We start from the raw sequence: 23,421 nt of genomic DNA, 5'->3' as shown, positions 1-23,421 counted from the left end.
TGAGGTGTCTGAGGAAACAGGCCACTCCCTTTGTATACAGACATGATTCCAATGCAGTATTGTGTATGAGTCTTCCCTCCTCTGCACTGTGTTTAGATATGCTAGTGTTTGGGGTGGGGTGTTGCCCCCTATCTTTGCAGAAGCGAAGATAACTGATTTTCCTCAGTGTTTGGTTTTTGAAAGGCTTGGCCAATCCCCACTGAGACATTCATTATTCCCATTGTTGCTGAAACTGTGACCTCATCATCTTGTCACTCAGGAGGTGACAGAGCTGGGACAGAGAATTCCTTTATCTTTATTCACATCTTCATGGGTGGGTTTGAATCAGGCACCGGCTTTCATCTGAATGTGGCCTTTTGGCTCTATATCCTCTTTACCATGACTGTTCTTTCCATCATCTTTTTCTTATTTTCCCCTTCTTCAGTGAAGCTGATGAACACATAAGGAAATGCAAGTCTTAATGTGCAGCCTAGAAGAGGAGGGAGAGATCCACTAAAACGTGAGGTACTTGAAAATATGTTCCTTACTACATGATCTGGGAGAACAATTCTTATCTCTGAGCTTTAAAGCTTTTCAATGACCCCGGGCTAAGAGTTCTTAGAAACCATACTGTCATGTATGTTGGAAATACTTGATGGACAGAGGTCAGGACTGGGCCAGGAAGTCAGTGCCTGGTATGCCTGTGGAGGGTGAGGAAATATGTGGGTCCCTGACTGAGCTGAGCCTAATGCCCAGGTTTAAGAATATGAAAAACTCCATAGAATCTGGGGATCTATGAGACAGTTGCCAGGAACTTGCTCCTGATCCAGGGAACTTTGTCTTAGTCTTGCTCAGATACAGATGCACCCTGCATAATGCTGTGTATAAGAATAAAGAGGACAACATTATAAAGATGGACTGTTTGGGAAGGCCAGGTAAGTATTCTTTGCCTTTAACCTCTTTTTCTGCACAAAAAGCTGGTAGCTCTGGTGGGTTCCAAAGCCCACAAACTAGGTAGTTTAGACATGCACAAACCTGGTCTTGGTGAGAGGGTCTGCAAATAATCTCCCCTTCCTTCTTCAGAGCGTTCTTTCTAGTGAGAACATTTGCCAAACTGAGTTTTTGTTCTGAGCTGCCATTAACTCCTATGGGTGGAAACTTGTCTCCTTTTTGTCTATTTCTGTGATGTTTCTATTAAAGGGCCCTTTTAACTCCTATGAAATTTTTCCATATTATGTTAACAGTGAAAGGAAATGAAAGATTCCTTTTCAGGAATTCATAACCAAGCAGTAGTTGTAAATTTGATTTTGAAATAGAAATAAAGATAGAAGGATTCTGGCATCTGTAGAGATGAGACCTTTAGAAAAAAATTGAAAATGATTCTGATCATCTGTTGACCATAGCTCCCACAAACTGTGTACATGAGGCAGCCTACCTCTCCAGGTAGGGTCAGTTCTCCCATCCTTTGTGTGTTCCATGACTCTTCATGGCATCACAGAGAGAGAACACACCAGATTCTTGAGTTCTCTGTGTCTACCATATCTTACACTTGGTATGAATATTACATGTTCTGCCGATGCTCTGACCAAGTTTCCCTCACACAAAATTGAAATGTCTGGTATATAAAAGGCTCTTGTATTGCTTTGATGTCAGTAAAACAGATGGGAAATAAATTTTTGGTGGGATAAATGGTTGGATTTAAGAATATTTTTCATCAACTCAAGAGAAGAGTGGTTAGACCATGTGTTTGTATTTGTCCCATTCCCAACATAACCAAAGTGTATGGTGGTATTAATTGTAAACAACCACAACGTCTATCCCAACATTGCCATTAAGTAAATGAGAACATAAAATTTGTTATTGTAGTTGGAGAAGTTAAGTGAATTGCCCCAAATTTCATGTGAAGTCACTGTAGCTCTCGGTCATTTATATAAATGTCTCCACTTTCCCAATTCGTGTTTCACTTCACCACTCTACTACCGTCCTTGAGACCTTTGCTTGCCCATAGAGCCCAACGTAGAACAACAATAGCTCAAGTGATAATTTTAAAAGAGTCAAATGGGTGGCTTTGTCTAGGATTTTTCCCTATTGAAGCAATGAGAGGTATTGCCCTCGTGGAGGGATGAAGAGACACAGCTTTATCATCCACGGCCTCTTGTAAGTGGCCAAGGAAAGCTGAAGTTAGTACAACTATCCTTTCTGAGAATTCAGAATCTGAGTAGCTCCTATCTCTCTTTTACATCAGCTTTGCCCTTTGCAAGGCATTACTGTCATCCCCCTTTATCCTCACAGAGGCTGGCTAAAGCTTGGGTTCAGTGGTTATCCCTCTCTCCTGCCTCATTCTTGGTCACAGATGCACACATTCTTAAATTCAAATGTTAGTTCCTTGGAGTGTCACAATTTTTTTGTGTTAACTCTATGTGTGATAAAGTGTGGGTAATTAGTTTAGATACTAAAATACTGGCACATTTGTGATATGTTTAATCCTTATAATTTTGATTAAAACCTTCCTGATATGTAGTTTCAATAGTTAGACATCAGATTTTAGGAGAACATTATCACAAATTTTCTTTCTTTCTTTTTTTAAGATTTTATTTATTTATTCATGAGAGATACAGAGAGAGAGAGGCAGAGACACAGGCAGAGGGAGGAGAAGCAGGCTCCATGTAGGGAGCCCGACTTGGGACTCGATCCTGGGACTCCAGGATCATGCCCTGGGCAGAAGGCAGGCACTAAACCATTGAGCCCACAAATTTTCTTATTCACACACAGAAAGTTAGAGCTAGGTGAGACCACCAAAAATATAAACTCCCATTTTTCCATTTACAGATGAGAAAACTCTCTTTTCCTCTTAGTTGTATGGATGAGAGTTGCATGGTTTTTGGTGACTTTATTCATGAAGCTCAAGTAATCACTACTATTGGGGAATAAACAAGGCTGAGGTTATCCACATGGAAATTTTGGCAAATCAGGAGAGGAATGAGGGATCTCCGGAGAATAGAGCTATGTTTTCCTACCTTCCATTCCTTGTGAATTTATTCATGTTTTGCAAAGTGATATGTTTGCATCTCTATCCTTATGTTTTTATTGATTATGTAGATAGGGAGATAGTTCTATAGTTGTTATCTGGCTATATCTCTTATGGTAATTACTTACCAGAATATGGTCCATGAGCCACATATTTCTATCCTGATATAAAGGCTGTGAGATATTTGTTGATACCCTGAAATATCTGCAATCTGAGTCTCTTGAAATTGTGTCTGCCTAAATAGGGTTCTGTCATTTTGCTGCATTAAGCTGAACCAAGGAGTGTTCCTTTTGCTTTAGGCCATCCTCTTCAGCCTCCAGGGAGAGAAGCTCTGAGAGGAGAGGAAGCTGAGATGAGACAAGATCACTCACTGTGAAGGTGGTAGGAGACAGAACCCAGGAAGTCTGCCCTGTAACATCAGTTTGACAGTGGCTAAACCTGTAAGGGATCCTCTGTGATGTCATGTTTCAGGCAGGAAAGAGCTTCTCAGACCCTCTTTATCTATTTGTACTGAAATGAAATGGATAATAAACACTTAGATATTCTCAGAAAAGTGCTATGTTATAAGGAATTCTTTGCAGAATATCTATCCTCTTTCATATTAATTCTTTTAATAAATCAAAATCCCAAACACACTTCTGTTGTCCTACATGAAGGAACTGTGTTACTTCATTTCTCAAGGCAGCATGTGGTTTTACTCGTCCAGGTGAAGAGATGCTCATGGTTTTTATCAGAATAAGAAGACGCTGAATCCGGGACCAGAACCGAGCCCTTCCTCCATCCACCCAAAATGATTTCACTGCCAAATCGTACATATTCTAAAGTGTTTTGCCCAGATTAGCACTTTCTTGTACAAATGTCATTCTGCTCTCCTGTCGTACAATGGAATATTGTTTCAAGGATAGATGCGTGGGGAAGGAGTTTGCTGCAGCTTTTAGGGTCTCATTCCTCCCTAAACCTCTTGTCCTCCCCCCCCAAATATTACTCCTCTATTACCAAGTTAAACTAATTTTATCTCTCTTCCACATAAGCACACACTTCTTCATCTTCACCTACCACATACATTTGTTTACCAAGTCCTACTGTTTCTTTGCTCTTGCTCTCTGTCCACCTTCCTTAACCAAAGGCAATATCTTTGTCATGGTCCTGAAGCACTCTATTGTTTGCCTGTGCAATTATAACAGCTCCACAATTCAGATTATGGAACTAAACTGTCCCCTTTTCATGCTATGCTCCACATTTCATTATAGTTAGCCTAAAAATCATGTTTCACCATGTCCTTGCTTTCTAAAAAGGTTTCTGTTGGCTCTTCACCAACTCTATCTGTGCTTTTATACTTTGGCATCTACCGGATCCACTTCCAGACTGAAAAAGAATGAAGATTCCCTGATGCAATCTCTGTAATTTTGAAGAAGCATATTTTAAGAAGCACATGTGACAAAGACTCTTTGCTCACTCCAAAATCTGTGCTTTTCTTCATCCTGAGCAAATGGCTTTTTAGCAAGAGATTATGCTTCTTAACTTACCCTGCAACAAGTAGCAGCAATGTGATAAATGTTAACCAATGGAATGCTAACAAATGATCCATGTTAAATCCATATCATTGGCTAAAAGGAAAATGTTTTCTCTGTTCTTGAGGTGGAAAGGGAACCAACTGAGGTCACCTTAGAAGTCCTGTTTATTTTATTATTTTTAAAAGATTTTATTTATTTGTTCATGAGAGACGGAGAGAGAGGCAGAGACATAGACAGAGGGAGAAGCAGGCTCCATATGGGTAGCCCAATGAGGGACTTGATCCCTGAACCCTGGGATCATGACCTGAACCAAAGGCAGAAGCTCAACCACCCAGGGACCCCAGAAGCCCTGTGTAGAGGAAGGAGAACAGCTTTTCTAGCCAGGATTCTTGGGGTAATTTGTAGAGTAGAGGCCACCTCTTGCCCCTGCACATTTCCCTTAGGGAGAATAAACTTCTTTGTTCATTAATCACCATATTTTTTGTCTTCTTTCTTAGAGTTGCCTGGCCTTTACTATAACTTTACATTCTTCTGTTCATGATGTTTAGTATATCACAAGAACTGTTGACCCAGGGTTTCAAACACCACCGTTCTTAAAGGACCACCACAATCTGACTCACCTAACATGTAGCTTAGGCACCAACAGTATACACACACACACACACACACACACACACATACACACACACACACACATTTTACTATTACCTGAGCACTGTAGTCCTTTACTCAATTTTTTTAAACTTATTTAACTTATTTAACTTATTTTCATACCAGTGTGCATTATTCCTTTCCCTGAATGGTCTTCCCTTATAAATGTCCCGTACCTTTCCTTTTTCTCAGATATTCTTTTTTCACTTAAGAGTTTACCTTAAAAACTGTTGGATCAAAGAGGGCCAAAAAATGTTTAAAGCTTAAAAACAAAATTAATTTGGCTTTCACTTGCATAGCAGATTTATTTGGTGCTGCTGGCTAATGGAACTTCTTCCCATCCTATGATTCTTCCACCCACTTGGGTGGTCAGTCATCTGTATTCACTCTGTGAAAAGGAGAAAGAGGATGAACAATGCATAGAAGTGGGCCACATTCTATTGGTGACACTCAGTCACATAATCACACTTATTTGTAATAAATGCTGAGAAATATAGATGGAGTATATACTAAAAATCATATTATTTATAAGAAGGGGACAGAATATGGTGTACCACTAACGATCTTGTTAAGATGAAAGAGGACAATGTATAAAGAACTCCTCACCTTGACATATCACAAACTGTTGAAAAACAAAGAGAAAAATCTCAAAAACAGCAAAAGAAATATGATTTACCATGTATTAGAACACTATGATTTCTACTAGAGTTAATGGAAGTTCAAATGCAAATTATGTAGTACGAGTGAAGAATCCTTATCTCACATAAATGAACAATATACATTCACTTATATTCTAGATACAGATAAACAAAAGACTGAAAACATTCTAAAACATTAGCAGTAATTGTTGGTAGAATTATTAGCGTTTATTATTGCCCTTTTAGTATTTTCCACATTTTTTATGAAATATGTATTCATTTTCTAATAAAAGAACTAAAGTTTCCATAAATAGAAATATATCAACAGGGACACCTGGGTGCCTCAGTGGTTAAGTGTCTGCCTTTGGCTCAGGTTGTGATCCCAGAATCCTGGGATTGAGTCTCTCATCAGGCTCCCTGTGGAAAGCCTGCCTCTCCCTCTGCCTTTGTCTCACTTCTCTCTGTCTCTCATGAATAAATAAAATAAAATCTTAATATATATATGTATATGTATATATATCAGCAATTTTAAATAGGAAAACTTTTAGTGAAGGACAAAATGTTAATTAAACATATCTTAATAGGTCAGCATTAAATTTTATTTATTTATTTATTTATTTATTTATTTATTTATTTATTTATTTATTTATTATTTTAGCATTAAATTTTAATATTTAAACTCTCTACTACATTTCCTCACAATATTTACTGCAAACGTAATGCATGGCTAGGTCCTGGGATTTACAACAAATCTAAGGGATGAAGATTTTGCTCTCTCTTAAGAAGAAACTTTCAAAACAAGCTTCTCTCTTGGAACTGGGATAATTATTCTTTCTGACCAGATTCATAGACCAAAATATCCTGATTTACAAAATCCCTCACTCCTTGAAAGCAGAGACCCTAAATGAACAAAAGCTGTTTGGAGGCTTAAAGATTTAAAATTTTCCCTTATTGGGGCACCTGGCTGGCTTAGTTGGAACAGCATGGGACTCTAGATCTTGGGGTTGTGAGTTTGGAGTTGTGAGTTCAAGCCCCACATTGGGTATAGAGATTGCTAAAAAAATAAATAAACTTAAAAAAATAAAAATTTCCTTTATCATAATCTAGTCTTCATTTTCTCTATTACATCCCTTATAAGAGCTCCATGAAGCCTCTTGCTTTTTTCAAAATTATTTTACTTTTGAGACTGTAATTTGTTACAATGACTATGGGAAGAACAATATACTTAAAATCTGAGAAAGTTAAGCTAGAAGCAAGGGCAACTGACGAAACTCATCATGAATAAATCTAATAGGGATAAAAATAAAGATGACAATTCTGATATTCAATTTTGAAAATGGTGCTTTCTACATTCAAGTCTCTATTTCCATAGAGAAACTACACACACTTGAACCATAAGAACAGCCATTAGTTGGCCTCAAATAATGTTTTTCATTATTCAGTTTATTATAGTAGAAGTCTTAGTGATTGTCTTAGGCAGTTCAGGCTACTATATCAGAATACCACAAACTGGGTGGCTTATAAAAAGAGAAATTTATTTTTCAAGTTCTGGAGGTTGGAAGCCTGACATCCAGGTGGCAGCATGGTCAGGTTCTGGTGAAGGCCTTCTTTCAGGTTGTAGACTGCCAACCTCTCACTGTTATCCTCACATGGTGAAAAGAGAGTAAGAGTGTTCTCTGTGATCCCTTTTATAAGGGCACTAATTCTTGCCATAGGCCCTACTTCCTAATGCCACCATCTTGGGAGTTAAGATTTCAGTATACCAATATGGTGGGGTGGGGGGAACAGGTAACAAACATTTTGTCCATAACAATGATACAAGTAATTTAACTTTTATTATTATCAGTCTTTATCAGTTTAGCTGTTCTTTTATTGCTCGGTAAATATTGTTTGGACCAGCTTTCTATAGGGTAAGTTGACTTCCTCCTCTTCATTCAAAAGTTACTATTTCTATCAAAGACATTTGGAGGCTGATATGAAATTATAAAAGAAGGGACAATAAGTTCCTATTCTAGAAGATTTTATTTATTTATTTATTTGTTTGAGAGAGAGAGAGATAGCACAAGGGGAGGAGGGGCAGAGGGAGAAGCAGACTCTTGTCTGAGCACAGACCCCTCGGGGGGCGCGATCCCAGGACCCCAGGATCATGACTTGACCTGAAGGCAGATGCTTAACCAACTGAGCCACCCAGGCACTTCAATAAGTTCCTATTCTGAATAAAGCTGCTTGTATATATATATGAAGATGAACACACAAACAGCCCCCCCCCCCCCCCCCCCGCATACACCCCTCCGCACAAAGAATTGATCACTTAGGACAGATTTAAGTGGTCTTCTTTTTTAATATTACCTTCTATGCCAAGATCTTAAGCAATTTTCTTCATGCCTTGGTAGTAAGAATTCTGAGTCCCAGGATGCGAAAACAACTTACTTGACAAAGAAAGTTAAATAACATCAGAGTGAAAGAGGAAGGCAAAATTATATATAGTTTTGCTTTTGAAATTTTTCTGGAAATTAATCTTTAAAAAGTCTTTAGTTTAGACTCTAGTAATTCTGAATTTATGATTAATGGGGTTTAGACAGGGCAAAGATGCTCCTTTGTTTCATATGATAACTGAGTACAGGTACTCCCTGTACCTCTGAATATGTATTTGGAGATAGGGACTTTAAAGAGGAAATTAGGTAAAATGAGGCCATCTGGGTGAGCCCTAATCCAAGATGACTGACATCCTTGCAAGAAAGGAAGATTAAGAGGAGGCGGGGCAAGATGGCAGAAGAGTAGGGTCCCCAAGTCACCTGTCTCCACCAAATTACCTAGAAAACCTTCCAATCATCCTGAAAATCTATGAATTCGGCCTGAGAATTAAAGAGAGAACACCTGGAATGCTACAGTGAGAAGAGTTCGCGCTTCTATCAAGGTAGGAAGACGGGGAAAAAGAAATAAAGAAACAAAGGCCTCCAAGGGGGAGGGGCCCGCGAGGAGCCGGGCTGAGGCCGGGGCGAGTGTCCCCAGGACAGGAGAGCCCCGTCCCGGAGGAGCAGGAGCTGCACCGACCTTCCCGGGCGGAAAGGGGCTCGCAGGGAGTTGGAGCAGGACCCAGGAGGGCGGGGATGCCCTCAGGCTCCCTGGGGCAGTAAGAGACACCTGCGCCCCGGGAGGAGAGTGCGCCGAGCTCCCTAAGGGCTGCAGCGCGCACGGCGGGACCCGGAGCAGCTCGGGGGGCTCGGGGGCGGCTCCGCGGAGGGGGCTGCGGGGCGGGAGCGCGACTCCAACAGCGCAGGCCCCGGAGCACAGGGCGCCGGGACACAGCCCAGGATCCTGCCTCCCCCCGGGACAGGCAGAGGCCGGGAGGGCCCAGGACAGCGAGGACGCTCCTGCCCCAGCTGAGCACATCAGCGGCCCCGCCCCGGAGCCTCCAGGCCCTGCAGACCGAGAGCTTCGTGGTTCCTGCCGGAGCTGAATCCAGGTTTCCAGAGCTGGCCCCGCCACTAGGGCTGTTGCTCCTGGGGCCTCACGGGGTAAACAACCCCCACTGAGCCCTGCACCAGGCAGGGGCAGAGCAGCTCCCCCAAGTGCTAACACCTGAAAATCAGCACAACAGGCCCCTCCCCCAGAAGACCAGCTAGACGGACAAGTGTCAGGGGAAGCCAAGGGACTTAAAGTACACAGAATCAGAAGATACTTCCCCGTGGTTCTTTTGTTTTGTTTTGTTTTGTTTTGCTTTTTGATTTGTTTCCTTCCCCCACCCCCTGTTTTTTTCCTTTCTTTCTTTTTCTTTCTCTTCTTCTTTTTTTTCGTTTTTTTCTTCCCTTTTTTTTTCCTCTTTCTCTTTTCTTTCCTTCTTTCTCTCCTCTCTTTTTCTCCTTTTCCCAATACAACTTGCTTTTGGCCACTCTGCACTGAGCAAAATGACTAGAAGGAAAACCTCACCTCAAAAGAAAGAATCAGAAACAGTCCTCTCTCCCACAGAGTTACAAAATTTGGATTACAATTCGATGTCAGAAAGCCAATTCAGAAGCACTATTATACAGCTACTGGTGGCTCTAGAAAAAAGCATAAAAGACTCAAGAGACTTCATGACTGCAGAATTTAGATCCAATCAGGCAGAAATTAAAAATCAATTGAATGAGATGCAATCCAAACTAGAAGTCCTAATGACGAGGGTTAATGAGGTGGAAGAACGAGTGAGTGACATAGAAGACAAGTTGATAGCAAAGAGGGAAACTGAGGAAAAAAGAGACAAACAAAAGACCATGAAGATAGATTAAGGGAAATAAACGACAGCCTGAGGAAGAAAAACTTACATTTAATTGGTGTTCCCGAGGGTGCCGAAAGGGCCAGAAGGGCCAGAATATGTATTTGAACAAATTCTAGCTGAAAACTTTCCTAATCTGGGAAGGGAAACAGGCATTCAGATCCAGGAAATAGAAAGATCCCCCCCTAAAATCAATAAAAACCATTCAACACCTCGACATTTAATAGTGAAGCTTGCAAATTCCAAAGATGAAGAGAAGATCCTTAAAGCCGCAAGAGGCAAGAAATCCCTGACTTTTATGGGGAGGAGTATTAGAGTAACAGCAGACCTCTCCACAGAGACCTGGCAGGCCAGAAAGGGCTGGCAGGATATATTCAGGGTCCTAAATGAGAAGAACATGCAACCAAGAATCCTTTATCCAGCAAGGCTCTCATTCAAAATGGAAGGAGAGATAAAGAGCTTCCAAGACAGGCAGCAACTGAAAGAATATGTGACCTCCAAACCAGCTCTGCAAGAAATTTTAAGGGGGACTCTTAAAATTCCCCTTTAAGAAGAAGTTCAGTGGAACAATCCACAAAAACAAGGACTGAATAGATATCATGATGACACTAAACTCATATCTCTCAATAGTAACTCTGAATGTGAACGGGCTTAATGACCCCATCAAAAGGCGCAGGGTTTCAGACTGGATAAAAAAGCAGGACCCATCTATTTGCTGTCTACAAGAGACTCATTTTAGACAGAAGGACACCTACAGCCTGAAAATAAAAGGTTGGAGAACCATTTACCATTTGAATGGTCCTCAAAAGAAAGCAGGGGTAGCCATCCTTATATCAGATAAACTAAAATTTACCCCAAAGACTGTAGTGAGAGATGAAGAGGGACACTATATCATACTTAAAGGATCTATTCAACAAGAGGACTGAACAATCCTCAATATATATGCCCCGAATGTGGGAGCTGCCAAATATATAAATCAATTATTAGCCAAAGTGAAGAAATACTTAGATAATAATACACTTATACTTGGTGACTTCAATCTAGCTCTTTCTATACTCGATAGGTCTTCTAAGCATAACATCTCCAAAGAAACGAGAGCTTTAAATGATACACTGGACCAGATGGATTTCACAGATATCTACAGAACTTTACATCCAAACTCAACTGAATACACATTCTTCTCAAGTGCACATGGAACTTTCTCCAGAATACACCACATACTGGGTCACAAATCGGGTCTGAACCGATACCAAAAGATTGGGATCGTCCCCTGCATATTCTCAGACCATAATGCCTTGAAATTAGAACTAAATCACAACAAGAAGTTTGGAAGGACCTCAAACACGTGGAGGTTAAGGACCATCCTGCTAAAAGATGAAAGGGTCAATCAGGAAATTAAGGAAGAATTAAAAAGATTCATGGAAACTAATGAGAATGAAGATACAACCGCTCAAAATCTTTGGGATGCAGCAAAAGCAGTCCTAAGGGGGAAATACATCGCAATACAAGCATCCATTCAAAAACTGGAAAGATCTCAAATACAAAAGCTAACCTTACACATAAAGGAGCTAGAGAAAAAACAGCAAATAGATCTTACACCCAGGAGAAGAAGGGAGTTAATAAAGATTCGAGCAGAACTCAACGAAATCGAGACCAGAAGAACTGTGGAACAGATCAACAGAACCAGGAGTTGGTTCTTTGAAAGAATTAATAAGATAGATAAACCGTTAGCCAGCCTTATTAAAAAAAGAGAGAGAAGACTCAAATTAATAAAATCATGAATGAGAAAGGAGAGATCACTACCAACACCAAGGAAATACAAACGATTTTAAAAACATATTATGAACAGCTATACGCCAATAAATTAGGAAATCTAGACGAAATGGACACATTCCTGGAAAGCCACATACTACCAAAACTGGAACAGGAAGAAATAGAAAACCTTAACAGGCCAATAACCAGGGAGGAAATTGAAGCAGTCATCAAAAACCTCCCAAGACACAAGAGTCCAGGGCCAGATGGCTTCCCAGGGGAATTCTATCAAACGTTTAAAGAAGAAACCATACTTATTCTCCTAAAGCTGTTTGGAAAGATAGAAAGAGATGGAGTACTTCCAAATTCGTTCTATGAGGCCAGCATCACCTTAATTCTAAAACCAGACAAAGACCCCACCAAAAAGGAGAATTATACACCAACATCCCTGATGAACATGGATGCAAAAACTCTCAACAAGATACTGGCCAATAGGATCCAACAGTACATTAAGAAAATTATCCACCATGACCAAGTAGGATTTATCCCCGGGATGCAAGGCTGGTTCAACACCCGTAAAACAATCAATGTGATTCATCATATCAGCAAGAGAAAAACCAAGAACCATATGATCCTCTCATTAGATGCAGAGAAAGCATTTGACAAAATACAGCATCCATTTCTGATCAAAACTCTTCAGAGTGTAGGAATAGAGGGAACATTCCTCTACATCTTAAAAGCCATCTATGAAAAGCCCACGGCAAATATCATTCTCAATGGGGAAGCACTGGGAGCCTTTCCCCTAAGATCAGGAACACGACAGGGATGTCCACTCTCACCACAGCTATTCAACATAGTACTGGAAGTCCTAGCCTCAGCAATCAGACAACAAAAAGACATTAAAGGCATTCAAATTGGCAAAGAAGAAGTCAAACTCTCCCTCTTCGCCGATGACATGATACTCTACATAGAAAACCCAAAAGTCTCCACCCCAAGATTGCTAGAACTCATACAGCAATTCGGTAGCGTGGCAGGATACAAAATCAATGCCCAGAAATCAGTGGCATTTCTATACACTAACAATGAGACTGAAGGAAGAGAAATTAAGGAGTCAATCCCATTTACAATTCCACCCAAAAGCATAAGATACCTAGGAATAAACCTAACCAAAGATGTAAAGGATCTATACCCTCAAAACTACAGAACACTTCTGAAAGAAATTGAGGAAGACACAAAGAGATGGAAAAATATTCCATGCTCATGGATTGGCAGAATTAATATTGTGAAAATGTCAATGTTACCCAGGGCAATTTACACGTTTAATGCAATCCCTATCAAAATACCATGGACTTTCTTCAGAGAGTTAGAACAAATTATTTTAAGATTTGTGTGGAATCAGAAAAGACCCCGAATAGCCAGGGGAATTTTAAAAAAGAAAACCATATCTGGGGGCATCACAATGCCAGATTTCAGGTTGTACTACAAAGCTGTGGTCATCAAGACAGTGTGGTACTGGCACAAAAACAGACACATAGATCAATGGAACAGAATAGAGAACCCAGAAGTGGACCCTGAACTTTATGGTCAACTAATATTCGATAAAGGAGGAAAGACTATCCATTGGAAGAAAGACAGTCTCTTCAATAAATGGTGCTGGGAAAATTGGACATCCACATGCAGAAGAATGAAACTAGACCACTCCCTTTCACCATACACAAAGATAAACTCAAAATGGATGAAAGATCTAAATGTGAGACAAGATTCCATCAAAATCCTAGAGAAGAATACAGGCAACACCCTTTTTGAACTCGGCCACAGTAACTTCTTGCAAGATACATCCACGAAGGCAAAAGAATCAAAAGCAAAAATGAACTATTGGGACTTCATCAAGATAAGAAGCTTTTGCACAGCAAAGGATACAGTCAACAAAACTAAAAGACAACCTACAGAATGGGAGAAGATATTTGCAAATGACATATCAGATAAAGGGCTAGTTTCCAAGATCTATAAAGAAGTTACTAAACTCAACACCAAAGAAACAAACAATCCAATCATGAAATGGGCAAAAGACATGAAGAGAAATCTCACAGAGGAAGACATAGACATGGCCAACATGCACATGAGAAAATGCTTTGCATCACTTGCCATCAGGGAAATACAAATCAAAACCACAATGAGATACCACCTCACACCAGTGAGAATGGGGAAAATTAACAAGGCAGGAAACCACAAATGTTGGAGAGGATGCAGAGAAAAGGGAACCCTCTTACGCTGTTGGTAGGAATGTGAACTGGTGCAGCCACTCTGGAAAACTGTGTGGAGGTTCCTCAAAGAGTTAAAAATAGACCTGCCCTACGACCCAGCAATTGCACTGTTGGGGATTTACCCCAAAGATTCAGATGCAATGAAACGCCGGGACACCGGCACCCCGATGTTTCTAGCAGCAATGTCCACGATAGCCAAACTGTAGAAGGATCCTCGGTGTCCATCGAAAGATGAATGGATAAAGAAGATGTGGTTTATGTATACAATGGAATATTCCTCAGCCATTAGAAATGACAAATACCCACCATTTGCTTCAACGTGGATGGAACTGGAGGGTATTATGCTGAGTGAAGTAAGTCAATCGGAGAAGGACAAACATTATATGTTCTCATTCATTTGGGGAATATAAATAATAGTGAAAGGGAATATAAGGGAAGGGAGAAGAAATGTGTGGGAAATATCAGAAAGGGAGACAGAACGTAAAGACTGCTAACTCTGGGAAACGAACTAGGGGTGGTAGAAGGGGAGGAGGACGGGGGGTGGGAGTGAATGAGTGACGGGCACTGGGGGTTATTCTGTATGTTAGTAAATTGAACACCAATAAAAATAAATTAAAAAAATAAAATAAAATAAGATAAAAAACAAACAACCAACCAAAAAAAAAAAAAAAAAGAAAGGAAGATTAGGACACAAAAACACCCAGACCAAGGGGTGAATATGTGAGGACACAGAGATATGGTGGTATATATAAACCTTATCTATAAACCAGTGAGAGGCTTCCAAAGAAACTAAAACTGCTGACACTTTTATCTCAGACTTCTAGCCTATAAAACTGTGAGAAAATATATTTATGTTATTTAAACCTCTCAGTCTATGGTATTTTATAATGGCAGCCTTGGCTCACTGATAGACTATGCACAATAATAAACTAAACAGAATTCCTGAGGAAAAATGTTTTCTAACATAGAAACTTAATTTTAAGTCTGTTAAAAATAACATTTGTAGTATCTATTTGCAAAGAATAATTGTGCTAATACAAATTACTGGTTATTAAAATTGGTTTAGAATAATCTAGACTTAATCCTTTGTCCTTCACATCATATAGATGGAAACATAAGGTACACATTTAAAGAATACATTTCAGTTTAAACTTTTCAATGAGTTTTTCCAGATAGAGAAATTAATATCATCATCAATAAATAAGGAATGGCATATGACTAGGAAGGAGGCTGCAACCATATATACAATTAAGTTCCAGTATTACTTAGAATAGTAACTACTACATCATATCTGATCTAGTTACCATCTAAATGGTTTTCATGTACTTCATCTCTAATTTTTCTTTTTTTCCTTTCGTAAGAAATATTTATTTCTTTATTTTAGAGATGAGTGGAGGGAGGGGCCGAAGGAGTGGGAGAGAGAAGCCCAAGCAGACTCCAAGGTCAGTGTGGAGCCTGATGTGAGGCTCAATCCCAAGATCCTGAAATCATGACCTGGGCCGAAAACAAGAGTCAGATGCCCAACCAACTGAGCCACCCAGGTACCCCTTGCCTCTGATTTTTCTAACATTTTTCTCTTATTTTGGTAATTTATTTTTGAGAGGAAAAGGAAAAAGAGAAATGCAAGCTCATTCACTTGAGTGCTTGGGTCAAATCTGGAATAGTTTTATGCTGATGATGCCTGAATATTCTATAACAAAAATCAGGAGATATGACTTACATCTGCACCCTAGTATTTATCCCCATAAAAACATTCAGAACTGGTCCTGGATGACATAAGAATGAGCTTTTCAGAATTGCTACTTTACCCATGCTGGGAATTAGAAAGTTTTCTCAATGCCATTTTTAAAGCATCTAGTGCTTTCTAGTGCAGTGCTTTCCACAAGTTCATTTCCTTTCTCCATTATGCTTGGACCACCTACTCTACTCTGGGTGCAGGTAATGAATGAATGATCAGATCTCATTAAACTTTCTGATTCCTTGACACCTTAACAAAAATCATGAACAAGCTGTAATTTTAATAAGTGATGATCTGAGAACTTGAGAGAAAACATGGCTCTTTTCACAGCAGAACTCTATGTTGACTTTGACTTTCTTTCTCATTGGGTACTGTTAAGTGTTTTAGAATTGCTCTTTGGGGATCCCTGGGTGGCGCAGCGGTTTGGCGCCTGCCTTTGGCCCAAGGCGCGATCCTGGAGACCCGGGATCGAATCCCACATTCGGGCTCCCGGTGCATGGAGCCTGCTTCTCCCTCTGCCTGTGTCTCTGCCTCTTTCTCTCTCTCTCTGTGACTATCATAAATAAATAAAAATTTAAAAAAAATTTAGAATTGCTCTTTATAAATATATAAATATCTGTGTATATATTTTTGAATATGTGTATATATATGTTATATATATGACATTGTATAATGAGCACTGTTTTTCTAAATCTTCAGAGCTTGTTTATTATGCTAATGATTTCTTATCAGACAAAGCCACCTACATTTAACAAATATTGAGCCCATATCATGTGGTAGGCACTGGAGATTAAAACAATAAAGAGCAATTTCAGTGCACTGAATCTGGATTGTACTTAAGAGAAGGAAGTGTGAATATCCTATCCTGTGTAACAAAAATAAAAAGAACTCCTGGAAAGTTATTAATGAGTAGTATTCAAAGCTGAGATCTAATTATCCTCTTCCTTAGTGATAGACTATCCACAACTTCAGCCAATGCTCAGAAACCAGTCCTGATAAATTCTGTAAGCTTTCTATAAGAATAACTTCCTCATCACTCATACTCTTCCAGAAGGAAACTTTGAATGTTTAAAAGACTGAGGATATAAATCGGTCCTATAATATACATGGTAACATTAAGATAGGGGAAAAAAAAGGATGCCAAATTCGGTGAGAGTAGATCTGTGTGTTGAGTTTCATTGATCGAGTAATACCTCTCAAATTACCCAGTAAGCTTAAGAAGCCCGAAGTCATTTTGAGGCTTCCAAGGCAGGAGGAACTTCCAGCAAGCAGAGCTATCATGGATGCTGATGCCATCTAAAAAAAAGGCAAAATTATCTGTATTACCTAGTAGGAGAATACTTCCCTACAGAGGGAGGAACTGTTAGGTGCAGTCTTTGAGCAGCTCGGAAAATACAATAGAGCAAGAAATGCATATCACATAACTAATGATCATGCTCAGATATTGTTTCCTTTTTCTGTCTTTTTTTTTTGTCAGTCTTTTTTTTAATTGGAGTTCAATTTGCCAACATATAGCATAACACCCAGTGCTCAGCCCATCAAGTGCCCCCCTCAGTGCCCATCACCCAGTCACCCTCACCCCCTGCCCACCTCCCTTTCCACCACCCCTTGTTCATTTCCCAGAGTTAGGAGTCTCTCATGTTCTGTCTCTTTCTGATATCTCCCACTCATTTCTCTCCTTTCCTCTTTATTCCCTTTCACTATTTTTTTATATTCCCCAAATGAATGAGACCATATAATGTTTGTCCTTCTCCGATTGACTTACTTCACTCAGCATAATACCCTCCAGTTCCATCCACGTCGAAGCAAATGGTGGGTATTAGTCATTTCTAATGGCTGAGTAATATTCCATTGTATACGTAGACCACATCTTCTTTATCCATTCATCTTTCGATGGACACCGAGGCTCCTTCTACAGTTTGGCTATTGTGGACATTGCTGCTAGAAACATCGGGGTGCAGGTGTCCCAGCATTTCATTGCATCTGTATCTTTGGGGTAAATCCCCAGCAGTGCAATTGCTGGGTCGTAGGGCAGATCTATTTTTAAATCTTTGAGGAATCTCCACACAGTTTTCCAGAGTGGTTGTACCAGTTCACATTCCCACCAACAGTGCAAGAGTGTTCCCCTTTCTCCACATCCTCTCCAACATTTGTGGTTTCCTGCCTTGTTAATTTTCCCCATTCTCACTGGTGTGAGGTGGTATCTCATTGTGGTTTTGATTTGTATTTCCCTGATGGCAAGTGATGCGGAGCATTTTCTCATGTGCATGTTGGCCATGTCTGTCTTCCTCTGTGAGATTTCTCTTCATGTCTTTTGCCCATTTCATGATTGGATTGTTTGTTTCTTTGCTGTTGAGTTTAATAAGTTCTTTATAGATCTTAGATACTAGCCCTTTATCTGATACGTCATTTGCAAATATTTTCTCCCATTCTATAGGTTGTCTTTTAGTTTTGTTGACTGTTTCTTTTGCTGTGCAGAAGCTTCTTATCTTGATGAAGTCCCAATAATTCATTTTTGCCTTTGTTTCTCTTGCCTTCTTGGATGTATCTTGCAAGAAGTTGCTGTGGCCAAGTTCAAAAAGGGTGTTGTCTGTGTTTTCCTCTAGGATTTTGATGGAATCTTATCTCACATTTAGATCTTTCATCTATTTTGAGTTTATCTTTGTGTATGGTGAAAGAGAATGGTCCAGTTTCATTCATCTGCTTGTGGATGTCCAATTTTCCCAGCATCATTTATGTAAGAGACTGTCTTTTTTCCAGTGGATAGTCTTTCCTGCTTTGTCGAATATTAGTTGACCATAAAGTTGAGGGTCCACTTCTGGATTCTCTATTCTGTTCCATTGATCTATGTGTCTGTTTTTGTGCCAGTACCACACTGTCTTGATGACCACAGCTTTGTAATACAACCTGAAATCTAGTATTGTGATGCCCCCACCTACGGTTTTCTTTGATAATATTCCCCTGGCTACTCAGGGTCTTTTCTGATTCCACACAAATCTTAAGATGATTTGTTCCAACTCTCTGAAGAAAGTCCATGGTATTTTGATACGGATTGCATTAAATGTGTAAATTGCCCTGGGTAACATTGACATTTTCACAATATCAATTCTTCCAATCCATGAGCATGGAATATTTTTCCATCTCTTTGTGTCTTCCTCAATTTCTTTCAGAAGTGTTCTATAGTTTTTAGGGTATAGATCCTTTACCTCTTTGGTTAGGTTTATTCCTAGGTATCTTATGCTTTTGGGTGGAATTATAAATGGGATTGACTCCTTAATTTCTCTTTCTTCAGTCTCATTGTTAGTGTATAGAAATGCCACTGATTTCTGGGCATTGATTTTATATGCTGCCACACTGCCAAATTGCTGTATGAGTTCTAGCAATCTTGGGGTGGAGACTTTTGGGTTTTCTATGTACAGTATCATGTCATCTGTGAAGAGGGAGAGTTTGACTTCTTCTTTGCCAATTTGAATTCCTTTTATTTATTTATTTTGTTGTTGTTGTCTGATTGCTGAGGCTAGGACTTCCAATACTATGTTGAATAGCAGTGGTGAGAGTGGACATCCCTGTCTTGTTCCTGATCTTAGGGGAAAGGCTCCCAGTGCTTCCCCATTGAGAATGATATTTGCTGTGGGCTTTTCGTAGATGGCTTTTAAGATGCTGGGGAATGTTCCCTCTATCCCTACACTCTGAAGAGTTTTGATCAGGAATGGATGCTGTATTTTGTCAAATGTTTTCTTTGCATCTATTGAGAGGATCATATGGTTCTTGGTTTTTCTCTTGCTGATATGATCAATCACATCAATTGCTTTATGAGTGTTGAACCAGCCTTGCATCCCAGGGATAAATCCCACTTGGTCATGGTGAATAATCTTCTTAATGTATTGTTGGATCCTATTGGCTAGTATCTTGTTGAGAGTTTTTGCATCCATGTTCATCAGGGATGTTGGTGTGTAATTCTTCTTCTTGGTGGGGTCTTTGTGTGGTTTTGGAATTAAGGTGATGCTGGCCTCATAGAATGAGTTTGGAAGTACTCCATCTCTTTCTATCTTTCGGAACATCTTTAGTAGAATAGGTATGATTTCTTTTTTAAAAGTTTGATAGAATTCCCCTGGGAAGCCATCTGGCCCTGGACTTTTGTGTCTTGGGAGGCTTTTAATGACTGCTTCAATTTCCTCCCTAGTTATCAGCCTGTTCATGTTTTCTATTTCTTCCTGTTCCAGTTTTGGTAGTTTGTGGTTTTCCAGCAATGTGTCCATTTCTTCTAGATTGCCTAATTGATTGGCGTATAGCTGTTTGTAATAAGTTTTCAAGATTGTATGTATTTCCTTGGTTTTGGTGGTGAACTTTCATTTCTCATTCATGATTTTATTAATTAGAGTCTTCTCTCTCTTCTTTTTAATAAGGCTGGCTAATGGTTTATCTATCTTATTAATTCTTTCAAAGAACCAACTCCTGGTTTTGTTAATCTGTTCCACAGTTCTTCTGGTCTCTATTTCGTTGAGTTCTGCTCAAATCTTTATTAACTCTCTTCTTCTGCTGGGTGTAGGATCTATTTGCTGTTTTTTCTCTAGCTCCTTTAGGTGCAAGGTTAGTTTTTGTATTTGAGTTCTTTCCAGTTTTTGGATGGACACTTGTATTGTGATGTATTTCCCCCTCAGGACTGCTTTGGCTGTATCCCAAAGATTTTGAACAGCTGTATCTTCATTCTCATTAGTTTCCATGAATCTTTTTAATTCTTCTATAATTTCTTGGTTGACCCTTTCATCTTTCAGCAGGATGGTCCTTAACCTCCACATGTTTGAAATTCTTCCAAACTTCTTGTGATTTAGTTCTAATTTCAAAGCATTATGGTCTGAAAATATGCAGGGGATGATCCCAATCTTTTAGTATCAGTTAAGACCTGATTTGTGACCCAGTATGTGGTCTATTCTGGAGAAAGTTCCATGTGCACTTGAGAAGAATGTGTATTCAGTTGCATTTGGATGTAAAGTTCTGTAAATATCAGTGAAATCCATCTGGTCCAGTGTATCATTTAAAGCTCTTGTTTCTTTGGAGATGTTGTGCTTAGAAGATCTGTCAATTGTAGAAAGCACTACATTCAAGTCACTAAGTATAAGTGTATTATAATCTAAGTATGTCTTAACTTTGGTTATTAATTTATTGATATACTTGGCAGCTCCCACATTCGGGCATAAATATTGATGATTGTTAGGTCCTCTTGTTGGATAGATCCTTTAAGTATGATATAGTGTCCCTCTTCATCTCTTACTACAGTCTTTGGGATAAACTTTAATTTATCTGATATAAGGATGGCTACCCCTGCTTTCTTTTGAGGACCATTTGAATGGTAAATGGTCCTCCAACCTTTTATTTTCAGGCTGTAGGTGTCCTTATGTCTAAAATGAGTCTCTTGTAGACAGCAAATATATGGGTCCTGCTTTTTTATCCAGTCTGAAGCCCTGCACCTTTTGATGGGGTCATTAAGTGCATTCACATTCAGAGTTACTCTTGAAAGATATGAATTTACTGTCATCATGATACCTATTCAGTCCCTGTTTTTGTGGATTGTTCCCTTGGACTTCCTCTTTCTATTACAGAGTCCCCCTTAGTATTTCTTGCAGAGCTGGCTTGGTGGTCAGATATTCTTTCAGTTTCTGCCTATCTTGGAAGCTCTTTATCTCTCCTTCTATTCTGAATGAGAGCCTTGCTGCATAAAGTATTCTTGGCTGTAGGTTCTTTCTCATTTAGGGCCCTGAATATATCCTGCCAGCCCTTTCTGGCCTGACAGGTCTCTGTGGAGAGGTCTGCTATTAATCTAATATTTCTCCCCATAAAAGTTAGAGATTCCTTATCACTTGCTGCTTTAAGGATCTTCTCTTTATCTTTGGAATTTGCAAGTTTCACTATTAAATGTCAAGGTGTTGAGCGGTTTTTATTGATTTTAGGGGGGGATCTCTCTATCTCCTGGATCTGAATGCCTTTTTCCCCTCCCAGGTTGGGAAAGTTCTCAGCTATGATTTGTTCAAATACATATTCTGGACCTTTGTCCCTTTTGGCGCCCTCGGGAACCCCAATTAAACATAGATTTTTCCTTCTGAGGCTGTCATTTATTTCCCTTAACCTATCCTCATGATCTTTTCATTGTTCTTCTCTTTTTTCCTCAGTTTCCCTCCTTGCCATCAACTTGTCTTCTATGTCACTCACTTGTTCTTCTACCTCATTAACCCTCATTGTTAGGACCTCTAGTTTGGATTGCATCTCATTTAATTGATTTTTAATTTCTGCCTGATTAGATCTAAATTCTGCAGTCATGAAGTCTCTTGAATCCTTTATGCTTTTTTTCTAGAGCCACCAGTAGCTTTATAATAGTGCTTCTGAATTGGCTTTCTGACATTGAATTGTAATCCAAATTTTGTAACTCTGGGAGAGAGGACTGTTTCTGATTCTTTCTTTTGAGGTGAGTTTTTCCTTCTAGTCATTTTGCTCAGTGCAGAGTGGCCAAAAACAAGTTGTACTGGAAAAAGGAGAAAAAGAGAGAAGAGAGAAAAAAAAAGAAGAAGAAGAAGAAAAAAAAAAAGAGGAAAAAAGGGGGGAAGCAAACAAAAGAAAAAAAAAACAAGGGGGAGTATCCTCTGATTCTATATGTTGTAAATCCCTCGACTTCCCCTGGAATTTTCCAGTGCTGCTTGGTCAATAACTTGTTTTTCCCCTGTCCTTCTAGCTGGTCTTCTGGGGGAGGGGCCTGCTGTGCTGATTCTCAGGTGTGGGCACTTGGGGGGAGCTGCTCAGCCCCCTGCCTGGTGCACGGCTCAGTGGGAGTTGTTTATACTGTTTATCCTGTGAGGCCACTGTGAGGCTCAGTGGGAGTTGTTTATCCTGAGACCACAGGAGGAACACCAACAGTGGCGGCGGCCAGCTCTCCAGCCCTGGAGTCAGCTCCCGTAGTAACTACCACAACTCCCAGTCCGCAGGGGCCTGGATGCTCCCGGAGCGAGGCCACCGATCTGCACAGCTCGGGGCTGCCTGGCAGCAGGAGCGTCCTTGCTGCCCTATGTCCTCCCGGCCTCTGCCTGTCCTGGGGGGAGCGCCGGATCTTGGGGTGTGTCCCCCAGTGCCCTGGGCTCTGGGACCGCACAGCCCCCTCCAGTGGGAGCTGCTGCCTGAGCCAATGCGGAGCTACTCCTGGGCCAAACCATGCCCACGCTTCAGCCCTTTAGGGAGCTGGGCCGGTGTGTGGCCGGCTCTCCCCTGGCGCACAGGTCCTCTGTTAGTGCCCCTGGGAGCCTGAGGGCATCCCTGCCCCTCCTGGGAGCCTGCCTGAGCTCCCTGTGAGCTCCTTTCCATCGGGGAAGATTGATGAAGCTCCTGCTTCTCCAGGACTGGGCTTTCCTGTCCTGGGGGCACTTGCCCCGGGCCTTAGCCTGGCTCCTCCCGGGGCCCCTCCCCCTTGGATGCTTTTTTATTTCTTTATTTTTTCCCCGGCTTCCTACCTTGATAGAAGTGTGAACTCTTCCCACTGTAGCATTCCAGGCTGTTCTCTCTTTAAATCTCAGACCGAATTCATAGGTTTTCAGGATGATTTGAAAGTTATCTAGGTAA

General features: G+C 40.3%; 1 long non-coding RNA gene across 5 annotated transcripts in view; it reads left to right on the top strand.

Annotated features, from left to right (window-relative positions):
- Window positions 1–191: 191 nt before the first annotated feature.
- The window catches only part of LOC112675386 (uncharacterized), a 69,807-nt gene continuing 46,577 nt past the window's right edge, over window positions 192–23,421 (top strand). For 2 of the 5 annotated variants that reach the window (XR_007406374.1, XR_003145868.3), the window contains exons 1-2: window positions 320–504; window positions 825–914. This is a non-coding gene — a long non-coding RNA (uncharacterized LOC112675386). The other 3 variants (XR_007406372.1, XR_007406373.1, XR_003145867.1) reach the window with 3 other exon arrangements.

This window comes from Canis lupus, chromosome 27 (genome assembly GCF_003254725.2).
Source record: "Canis lupus dingo isolate Sandy chromosome 27, ASM325472v2, whole genome shotgun sequence".
Lineage (NCBI taxonomy): Eukaryota > Metazoa > Chordata > Mammalia > Carnivora > Canidae > Canis > Canis lupus.
This window is presented reverse-complemented; position numbering and strand designations above follow the sequence as displayed.